Below are 12,041 nucleotides of genomic sequence, written 5' to 3'. Positions count from 1 at the left end.
GCTTTATTTCCACTTTCCTCCTTCCCTTGGTATATTCCTTTTTTCTGTGAAGAAGGGGGGAGGGAAAACACACCTCTATGGAATTGCACCAGATTTGTGTGAAGCTTCTATCAGATTATAGTTTCAGACCACAAGAGAAACACAGCATTTGCTTGCTTGCTAAGTATATTTTCAACTGTGTAAGTATCTAAAGTCTTATAGACAGCATAGAACAGAAATACTCCCAGTGCTATTACAGTTTATGGCTTTCTTTGCAATCATTCTCCTCCTTATATTCACTGTAGTGCTTATGCTTTTGGCCTGGATCCAGAATTAAAATGAAGTTGTGCTGGGCGTTTGTTCATGTGGGATGAGCTATGCTAATGTAATCAGGAAGTGCCCAGTTAGACATGAGTTTCCTTGCCAACCATTATTTTAAAAAAAAAACTGTTACTGTGAGAAAAAACAAAAGCAAAAATTTGCCCATGGCAAAGATTCATCAGTGCATTAAATTCCAATGCTACTAAACATATTTTGCAACTTTAGCTGGATTCTGTTTTCTCGTTTTTTTTCTTTCTTTCCTGCAACATGATAGGTTACTTAAAGCATTCCCTTTTGGAAAAAAAGAGTTGAGATTACTTTGTTCTTGGCACAGTTGATACCTGTTGAAAAGGCACAGCAGTTTCTCTGGTAAATTGGAAGAAAAAGTAAAATGTTGGGGTTGTCATTTGGTCTGAAAAGATGAACTCTCACCTGGCTTGTTTCTGCGGATTTAAAAAAAGTCTTGTTATGAAGAAATTGTCAGATGCTCTGATCTTGACCAGTTCAATATTAATATGGTCATGTATCTATATTTGCCACTGATTAAAGTATCAATAAAGGAACAACTTGAAAAGCTGCTTCAAAAGCTGCCAGGACAAGAAGTCACCTTATGCCAGAATCTGAGTCCTAGTCCATTTTGGCTGCTGTGAGGACCCAAGCTCTCTGCTCTGAGGACGAACTGATAGGGCTCAGTAAATTTCAAAACTGGTGTACAAAAAACCCCCAGTCAAGCTGAGCTCTGACTCAGAACAAAAACAACCTTAAGATCAACCAGTCATTTCCTTGTGACTTGGGAGCAAGAAATTAGAAAATAAAAAAATAATTGAGTATGGAAGACAACAGACATCCCTACTTGCAAGGGTGAAATTCAGCCGGTTCTGACAGTTTCTGGAGAACCGGTAGCGGAAATTTTGAGCAGTTCGGAGAACCAGCAAATACCACCTCTGGCTGGCCCTAGAGTGGGGAGGAAATGGAGATTTTGCAATATCCTTCCCCCAGGATTGGGGAGGGAATGGGGATTTTTCAGTATCCTTCCCCTGGAGAGGGGTGGGAAAGGAGATTTTTCAGTATCCTCCCCCTGTCACTCCCACCAAGCCACGCCCACAGAACCATTAGTAAAAAAGACTGAATTTCACCACTGCCTACTTGTTTTGGCTTCAACTCTGTGAAGCTGTAAAGCAGCTTCAGTAAAATGTGTGTGTGTGGGGGGGGGGGGTGTTAAAGAAATGCTCAAGAAAGGTTTTTTTTTTCATAAAAGGTTTTTTTTAGTGTTTTAATCCACCCTATTTCTTGTCAATTCTGGAGGTATTTCTAACCTGAAGCTGTCCACCATAGAATATACCTGTTCTGTTTTAAATCAGGAGAAATACATTATCACAAGGTGCAAATGTCTGTTGTCATCTTAACCTGATACCTGCATATTATCCTTTCATTGGTGAATTGTGCTTAAGATCGGCATTTTTACCATCTGTGATAGCGAACCTATGGCACGTATGCCACAGGTGGAATGCAGCACCTCTCTGTGAGCACACGAGCCATCACCCCAGTTCAGCCCGGCTACGCATGCGCCTCCAACCGGCCAGCTGGTCTTCAGGTCTCTGCCACACATGCATGGGGTGGGTCGCATGCACTTGGGGAGTGGAGCACATGCGGTGGGGGCTTGTGCGCATGTGCAGAGAGTGCACATACATGCGTGAGGGGTGGGGTGCATGCAGAGGCCCATGTGCACATTGCATTTTGGGGGTTCAGATGCACGCGCATGCATTCACTCCCACACATGCACATTTTGGACACTTGGTCCGGAAAAGGTTAGCCATCACTGATTTATGGTATTTCCAACACTGCAACTCTTCTTATCCAGCAGTAATATAGCCTGACAAAATTCTATACTGCTTTTCTGTCAATTGCATCCAGGCAGATCCAGCACTGATTCCTGCTCATGCAGAACAAAGTCAGCAGTTTCCCACCAACGTTGGTGGTACCTATCAATCTACACCCAAACAATGCTTTCAAACTGCTAGGTGAGCAGAGCTACGGACAAGAGATGGGAACTCACTGTGTCCTGCAGAACTAGACTCGAACCACTAGAGTGTTGGCAATTGATCAGCATATCTAGCATCTGCTTTTCCTGCATCAGATGAGGAGAGCATATCTTTCTCCTTCTGTTCTCTTTTCTGGTGAAAGCAACTTTTGCCAAAAGCACCAAAAACTGGTTCAATGATCGTGGGATTACTGTGCTTGATTGGCCTCTCCATTCTTCCTCCATACTCTGGGTCCTTGGTTTCCAAATGAGATGCAAAAGTTGCTCTCATCAGAAAAGAGGAATTTGGACCACTGAGCAACAGGACTTTGGACCACTGTGCTTCATTAAGACTAGGGTCAACGCAGCCATCTACCAGGAGATTTTGGAGCACTTCATGCTTCCTTCTGCAGACGGGATTTATGGGGATGCTGACTTCATTTTCTAGCTGCCCACACTGCCAAAAGCACCAAAACCTGGTTCAATGACTGTTGGATTACTGTGCTCAATTGGCCAGCAAACTCACCTGACTTGAACCCCATAGAGAATCTATGGGGCATTGCCAAGAGAAAGATGAGAGACATGAGACCGAACAATACAGAAGAGCTGAAGACCACTATTGAAGCATCCTGGTCTTCCATAACACCTCAGCAATGCCACAAGCTGATAGCTTCCATGCCATGCCGCATTGAGGCAGTAATTGCTGCAAAAGGGGCCCAAACCAAGTACTGAGTACATATGCATGCTTATACTTTTCAGAGGTCCGATATTGTTCTATGTACAATCCTTGTTTTATTGATTGCAGGTAATATTCTAATTTTCTGAGATGGTGGATTTGGGGTTTTCATGAGCTGTACGCCATAATCATCACAATTATGACAAATCATGGCTGGAACTATCTTGTTTTGCATGTAATGAGTCTTATCTCATATATCAGTTTCACCTTTTAAGTTGCATTACTGAAATAAATGAACTTTTGCACGATATTCTAATTTTTTGAGTTTCACCTGTATTTAAAGCATGCATGGGGGTAGTTTTTGTATTCTTATTTATTTTATTCATTTACAGTATTTACTGAAGCTTCTACATCGCTTCAATCAAACTGACTATAAGCAGCTTACAAGCTGTTGATAACACAAGTTAAATGTCAGCTAAATATGGCAAAGTTACAATCCTCAGACAAAGAACATAGAAACATTGTAGGCTTCCCAGAGACTTTGTGGAATCAGGCCATCGTAACAAATCTAACAAATAAATACTTTTTTTTTCTAAAGCAAAGCAAGATGAAGGAAAATGATTACCTGGATGAAGTGCCTATGAATTACATGCATAAGAAGAAACACAGAATATAAGCAATGTGTAAATGATACCAGTCATTCTCACCTTGTACACCTATTTAACAAGAGTTTGTTAGGATTTTGAATTTGGGGGAATATCTGTAGCTATAGAACCTACCGTAATGTGTTTAAAGTGATAAACGTATAAAAGTAAATATCAGAAAATGCTGACATATTAGTTTGTCTACTTGAAGAGATGGATATTGTATCTGTACCTTGAAATATATTTATAACTGTTAAGAATTACCAGGAGTTTAAAAGACATCCAGTGGAGAGAGCAATAGACTGCATTTGTTATGATGGAAAAATTGGGATTTACATAGTATAATAATGTAAATAATTGAAGATACAGTATGCCTTGCAGGGTAACTAATCTAGCCTTGATAAGTACAGCTACCTAGCTACACAATTTCTAATATGCAATTTGCACCCAGCATGTCTTATTTTATAGCTATTTAATCTCCTCTCCCCTACTGGAAGTTTATACAGCTAATATGCTTTCCATGGAGAGCATTCTCTAAATATCTTTGATGCCTAGCGATTTCTTATTGTCCCTAACTTAAATACTTTCTTCCAGATGTTATTCTATTGAATATATGATTTTACTATAAAAGCCTAGGCATTTAGGCATTGTACATTGTATACTAGCATCAAAGAAAGAAGGAAATAAAGGCATTTTGTTAAAAGCATATACTATCCTTTTGTATTTACGTGTAATGGAAACGATTAGGTAACTTCGTGAATGTCAAATAATCTAGGATATAGAACTCATTAAGGATTTTCTCCACCATCTTAATATGTAATGAACAACATTCAAATTAATCTGCTTTGCATAAAAGTCATTCATCTTTTTCTAAACTGCAGGTTTTAATTTTGACAAACTTCTAATCTTAGGTTATAGGAAACACAAGGCATCACTGATGAATTTACACGTAACATTGCAAAATACAACAAGAGACAGATTATGGAATATAGATGCAAAAAGAATCTGAAGTTTCTTCAGTCCAAGGATGTCAGAAAGATTTATTTCACTGTTTCTTATGCTAAATGCAATTTCACATGTGGAGGAAGCTGAAGATGGACATCCTAGATCTCTTTCAATCAAAGTTCAGACCTGGATACTGGATAGAAATAATACTAATTGTGCTTATACATGCTTTTCAAAAGAACCATGCTCAGGAGAGAATTGAGCCTCCTAGTTCTTTTAAATTTCTTAGCAGCATATACAGAGGTGGGTTGCGACCGATTCGACTGAACTGGTAGTGGCGGTGGCGGGAGGCATACGCAGAAGCATCACGCGCAACAGAGAGCATGCACATGCAAGAGCGAACAGGTAGTAAAACCGGTACAAAGCCATCACTGAGCATATAGTATAATTGACTGTAGCACTATTTCTCAACCTTGGGAACTTTGAAATGTGTGGGCTTCAGTTCCTGGATGCTGGTGGTGGAATTCTGGCAATTCTACACATCTTAAAGTTCCCATGTTTGAGAAACACTGGATTGGAAGTATTCTTCTGAATTGCCTAAGGATTAGGAATTTATTTTACTTCTTCCTAAATTTATGTAGTTCTACTGGTAATAATGGAAGAAGAAAGCTCAAAACTATGATCCAGTAAGGATCTTAGGCATTCTAGATTATGGCAAAAATTTACTCAGTTAAAAGAAAAGCTTTCTTATTGAAGACAAAAAATTTCCTTTTAAAAATGAAGCATTACAGAAACTTTATTATACAATAAATAGATAGACAGAAGTTTAAATAAGTGATATTAGATAAGGATTTCTTAAGTAAGGATGACTTGTATGTGCAATATGTTTGGTTGTTGCATTATAATTATTGAATCCTGAAAGGCTCCACAATCATTTTAAGATTTCATTTCTTCTGCACAGTGATGTGGCTGCATAAGGGCACATATTTCGTTTAATCAGAAATTATATGCTATATGTGTTGATCTATTCACCCTTAATCAAATGCCACCAAAGCAGGCAAATATATCCAAGTCTCAATCAGAAATTATTCTTTAACATTTCCATTAAAGCACTTTCACATATTGCTGTCATGTGCTCTTTTCATAAGTGACTTGGACATAAAACACCTAAGTACTAATTATTTACACAAGTTATATAAGTATCAAAATGTAAATAGCTCAGCAGCTTAAATTATATCACAAAAGAACATAATCTATGTAAATACATCTCCCAAAAGTATTTGTTCATTATGCCATTGAGGAACTCCTTTTCTGATAATGAAAGCATTTTTACCTACAATTACACAAATACTTGATAACTACATTTGTTCAAAATGCTGAATCTCATGCAAGACCTCATGACTTCCAGTTTTGATTATAAAAGTGGAACCAAATTAGAAATTTTCCTGTCAATTTAAGGCAAAAATATGAAAATACATCCTAGATATTAAATTTGGACATAAATATGTCCTAGTTATTAAATATCTAATGCTAAAGGTATCTGTCTTTTTTAAGGCACCGTTAGAGGCCTTAACACATTCCAGTGTATTTAATTGGACAAGAAACATAACATATAAAGACAGCATGACAGACGATGGCAACATGAAAACAAAGATGGAATTAGAGCAGCAGGGCAGGAATCTGGAATGGTGGGAATATTTACAGGTTAGAAACAGGTTTAAAAGCGATAAGGTACGGTTTGGGATCTACCCAAACCCTCAGGGGCTAGATAAGATTTTGTTTGGCGGAGACAAGAAAATGTTATCGAAGATTTATCAATTTTTGACCTGCCAAGATGCTAATGAAGAGATGGATAAAAGCCTTCTAATAGCATGGGAGAGAAACTTTGGCTATGAGATTGAAATGGGCAAATGGTGGGATCTATGGAGTAAGACCATTAAACTTACAATATCTACAGCATTCAAAGAAAACATATACAAGATGGTTTATAGGTGGCACTTCCCCCCAACGAGGTTAGCCAAAATGTTTCCTGGGTTATCTCCACTGTGTTGGAAATGTGGAAGAAAGGATGGCACATTCTACCATATTTGGTGGTCCTGTACTGAGGCCACGAAATACTGGAAAAGGATTAAAAAATGGCTAAAAGAGGTTACCGGGGCAAGCATGGAATGGAGACCCGAGAACCTTCTACTAAGCATTAAACCAGAAAACATAAGCAATTCAATATGGCATTTGAGCCTACATATAATTGTGGCCGCAAGAATAACTTATGCACAATTTTGGAAATCCATTACCATACCGTCGGAAGATGCTATAATTAAAAAGATCTATGAATGTGCAGAAATGTACAGAATGACGGGTTGGCTGAGGGACAAAGGAGAAACGGAACATTACCTTAGCTGGAACTTATGGTATATGTGGGCGACAAGGAGAACAGCAGGGACTTAAAATGGGGAAAGTTAAAAGTGAACATGGGTATTGTAATAGAATTTTGTAATGAGAAGATGTGGCTTAGAGACCTAACAATGAGGAAGGAAAAAAAAGTTGGGCTGTGAATGACTGTCACCGGGGGGGGGGGGGGAGGGGGGTTGTATGTTTAAAATTGTATTTGTATTTGTATGTTTTACTCTTAAAAAAATGTATAACTAATAAAGATTACTTTAAAAAAAAAGTATCTGTCTTTCTAAACTGTAAGCTTTCATTAGAGATGAGCAACAGCGACATCCAGTGGCATTTATAGATAGATTCATTCTTCTCTAAATCAATGTGATTTCTACTTTTCTGAATCTTGAATCTTGAATTCAAGATTCTCCAAGTTTGACATCGTTCCCCAGCTATCCAATCTACTACCATTCAGTTACTGGAGTGTGAGCTATAAAAAGAAAGAAGTATTTACTTTTTTAAAAAGTGAGTCAAGTAAAATTAGTCCCCACTAAGAAAATGAGTCTTAGCAGGACAAAGAAAGAACCTCTGGTATTTTTTTATATACCAGACAAGTAACGTTAATGAAACACAATGATCTAAATAATAGGATGGATCAAGAAATTTCACTTAACAAATACTGGTTGCCATGGGCAGAAGACTGCAGGAAGACAATTAATATTCTCTTTAAATTAAGGTAAATTTTAGAACAAAATGCAAGGATTGCAGAATAAAAGGGGAATTAATGAATTATTTTCCTACTTATTTCTTTTACAGAGGAGTTTCATCTGGATGCCAGAATCCTCCCCCTCATTTAATGGTTACTTTTTGATTCCAATCAAAGTTAATCATGCATCCTTTTTATATGTAAATGTATTCATGGCCAAACAAATGTTCAGATTTCTCTTATTAAATCAGTGTGCATGTTTCAAATATATATTTTGGAGTCACCCCCAGGGTCTGAAATGCTTTTGAAATATTTCATCAGAATTTCTGCATGATTCTTTTTTCCTTGAGATCTTGGATTTCCCTGCCCTTATTTGCAATTACCTCATATAATAAATCACAACATCAGTTAAGCAAGAGAAAAACAAATCCCCAAACGATTATTAGCTATGAGAGTTAAATAAAATCTTATTATCTAATGGAATTTTGCAGTACTGTTACACATGGTTGTGAATAGCCACATCTGTCTTGCAATGATAAATGATGCTGGTCAACATTAATAGGATACTTCAAAATTCAAAATACTCAATTTAATTATTCAGCTAATACCTTTTCTAGAGTTTTGGATGTCAGATTAGTCATGCCACAACTTCTTGGAGACAATAAACTAAGGCTGAAAACAATAACTGAGGATGATTTAACGTCTAGTATGCAAAACAATTAGAATCCTCTGGGCTCACAGATCTTCCTGTTCTGTTGATAACTGTAAAAGACCACCAACTATTTTGGAGTAGATCAAAACATTTGGCCATAGCCTGCTCATTTATGCACATTCGTCATTATCTTGCCCATCTAGGAGAGGATGTATTTCCTTTCTGTAAGCAGAGCACGAGATTATAAGATAAGGGAATGTCCATGGGGTATGGTTAAAAAAGTAAAGATGATAACCACAAGAGTGTGATACTTGTAAAAAACCAAGAAAGAAAAATTTAATTGCATCATCAAGGTCACTATTTTTTTAAAACTACCTCCTGTGAGCCCCACTGATAGTGTGTGAGGGCCCTGAAATTATATGGCCTTATAAATCAAATGATGACGTTAATAATAATAACCTATTATAAACCCTCTTTAATATAATATCTCAGGCAGGCAGTGGTTTAAAACAATAATTCTTTCCATTTGTCCTTTTAATGTCCTTTAAATTTCCCTCTACAGAGAAAACGACCCTTTAATTGTCTCCCTCAGAGAAAATATATAACCTATATCAAATAATGTGAATTTGGCAAATTCAGTCCCCTTCCAGCTTCACCAAACATAAGTGGATAATACGAACTCTTAGCTGCTCTTCTTGAACAGCAAAATTCCCCACATATGGAAAACTAGTTCTTCAAGCAATCAACCATGGAGAATCAGTGTCCTCACATATTCTCCCAAATTAAGTTTGTAACTAAGGTTTCCCTATCTCTATTATTCTCTTTCTTTGCTCCCTTTTGTCTTGCACAATCATAGTTTGGAAAATTAAACCCAGAGATCCAGGACAATGAGGGGAGAAGAGTCCACCATAATCAACTCTTGATGACAGTCTGTTACCTTAACATGCATCAGTGGCAACTTCTAGCCTTCTGTCCTGGCTCAATGTTGGCCATGATTTCATACATGCAGTCAGCTGACCCCAACAAGCCAAAGTTCATTAGGCCTTATGAGCATGGGGAATTCTGGGAGCTGGAGTCCATACATCTTTAAAGCTGCCAAGATTTTTTTAAAAAAAAATTAGCCTATTTATTTATCTATCTATCAAACTTATATGCCACCCGAGTCTCAACAACTCTGGCTGGCTCACAACATTTAAAATGAGGACATTACAATAAACCAATAAAAGTAAAAGAAAACAAAGAATGACAGAATGACAGAGAATTATATTTGCATACATTTTAACATAAGAGTTTAGGCTATTTTGTAGGCGTCCTTCACGCAACCTGTTTACTAATGAAGTACTGTGTTTGATGAAATGTTTGTTTTCCAACTGCAAAATAAAATAGTGGTTGTTTGCTATTGTTCGACTGTTGCTTGATTAATTAGGACAGGCATGCTTCTGGGTCTCAGGAAATGATATTGTTTAATACAATGTTTCTTAAAGGACTCCCCAAGATTTTTCTCAGGGATCCTTGAAATCAAAATAACTTGCCAGTCCATGTTGAAAAATAAATGCTTTATTAAAATCTCATCAGTTTTGAGCAGTAGCAGAAGCAAATGTGTCAATTTTAATTTAAACAGTGAATACCGATAAATAAAACCTCTACAAACAAAAGCTTTTTGGGGGTCATCCATAATTTTTAAAAGTGGAAAGTGGTCCAAATATTTAAAAAACAACAACACCTGGTTTAATCAAAGGGAACTGAAGCACATTAACCCTGCAGGATCCAATCAGCTGGGAAGATACTATTGGAGACGGGTGGTTGTTTCAGTAGTCAGGCCTTGTGCCATGTAGGCCTTTATCGGTAATAACAATAATATCTTGAATTGTACCTGGAAACAAACTGGCAACCTATGCAACTTGTAAAGCAAAGGTGTTATTACATGAGCTGGAGTAGCCAAACAATACTGTTTGTAGCACAGCTTAATATTATCTTATATGAATTATTCACAAATCTCTAGATCAGGGGTATTAAACTCAAGGCATGGAGGACCGGTCTGGAAATAGCAAAAGATTGGCCTGTGGTGCTTCTGGCAGCCAAAATGGGGCATGAAGGGGCACACACAGCCCCCCTCAGCCCTGTTTTGGCCTGGACAGCCTCTTGTAGCACTTTGCCAGCCAAAACAGGGTGCGGGGAGGCTCTTCTTTTTTTCCTGATTTCAAAATCAGGCATTTTATATTTATTCATGGAGTGACCACACGTTTTATTAAAAAAGAACAGTTAACTTATTTCAGGAAACCATTCACTAGATTTTTCAAAAATTCACTTTTGCCCTTTATTTTGCTCATTATTATACAGATGGTACCACACTTTCATGTGCAGGTGAAAAATACAGAAAGTGAATTGTGTTTTTAAAATAAATTTGAATATAGTGTTTGATTTTAATAGAGTATGTATTTCTTGGTTTGGTACTTTGAAAAGCAAAGTTATAAACAAGTAAACTTTTTTATCCTTCTGAACCTCCATCAGGTTTGTCCCTTTTTCAGGTTATATTTGCCCTTTATTTTTTTCTAAGAAAAGATATGCTCAGTCCTCCTGATCAATTCAGTTGCTTCTCAGAACATTCTCCAGTTCATTCATTCTGTCCCATCAGGGCAATAGTCCTCAAGAAACATGCCATTCCACCAGACTGTAGTAGACCAATACAGGTTTAAAGATAGATCGTTCCATGAGCCCAGCTGAGGGAGCAGAAACCAACATAGCTTTCACTTTTGCATTTTTAAGCTCTTTTCCATTAGATTACAAGTTTGATATTACAAGCATCTTTGATTTCATCAATACCATTTTGAAAACAACTGTAGAAGCAGAAATTTCCTGTGGAAAAAATTCCCACAGGCAAATTTACCATTTTCAATATTATATATTTTAGCACTTCATGCCTTGCACTCATATTCACCCATTTCCTATCCAACAGTTTTTTATTGTTTTATGTAAAAAGCAAAAAGGGAAAAAAGCAATGAAAAAAAATTCAGACTAACAGCAGAATAAGCAGTTATTTAAGTTTTTTATTATTTAGTTATTTTATATTGCATTTACAGTATATCACACCTTTCCCAGGAGAATTCAAACCAGCGTATGTGAAGTCTTTTCTAACTTTATCACCGTAACACTGCTCTCTGTAAGACAGATAAGGCTGAGAGTAACTAGCTCCAAATCATTCAACAAGCTCTGTGGTTGACTGAGAATTTGAAATTGGAACTTGCTGGTCTAAGACCAAACCCTGTTTTGCAATGAGGTTTGAAACATTAAGCCCCCAATAGGAGTCCCATATTTTGAAATATCTTAAAATAGTTGGCTCTAAGCAAAGCAACAATAACAGTGAATGTGCATTTATTTGACCTTGCTGAGAAACTATGGTGATTTTGACACCACTTTCAGTTACAAAATAGAGCAGCAGCTCTGTGATTTTAATCCATACCTTTGCAGTAGACCGAGAAGAACTTGGGAGAAACTTTTGCATTGATTTATGGTTGCTTGAGTTTTGCAGTGGTTTTTTTTGCGTAATCTGCTGTTCTGAAGGTGTTGTTTAAAATGTAACAAATCTACTAACCAAATGTTTTAAAAATAAATGCAATACTGTTCTATGAGTTTTCAATAGGAATTCTTTTACTTTTATTGATTGGTTGATTGAGTAGAAATGATCATGGAAAAATAAAACTTTTGCAGAAATTGTC

Source organism: Thamnophis elegans, chromosome 8, assembly GCF_009769535.1.
Source record: "Thamnophis elegans isolate rThaEle1 chromosome 8, rThaEle1.pri, whole genome shotgun sequence".
In the NCBI taxonomy this organism is placed as follows: Eukaryota; Metazoa; Chordata; class Lepidosauria; order Squamata; family Colubridae; genus Thamnophis; species Thamnophis elegans.
The sequence above is the reverse complement of the archived record's forward strand: the minus strand, read 5'-3'. Positions refer to the sequence as shown.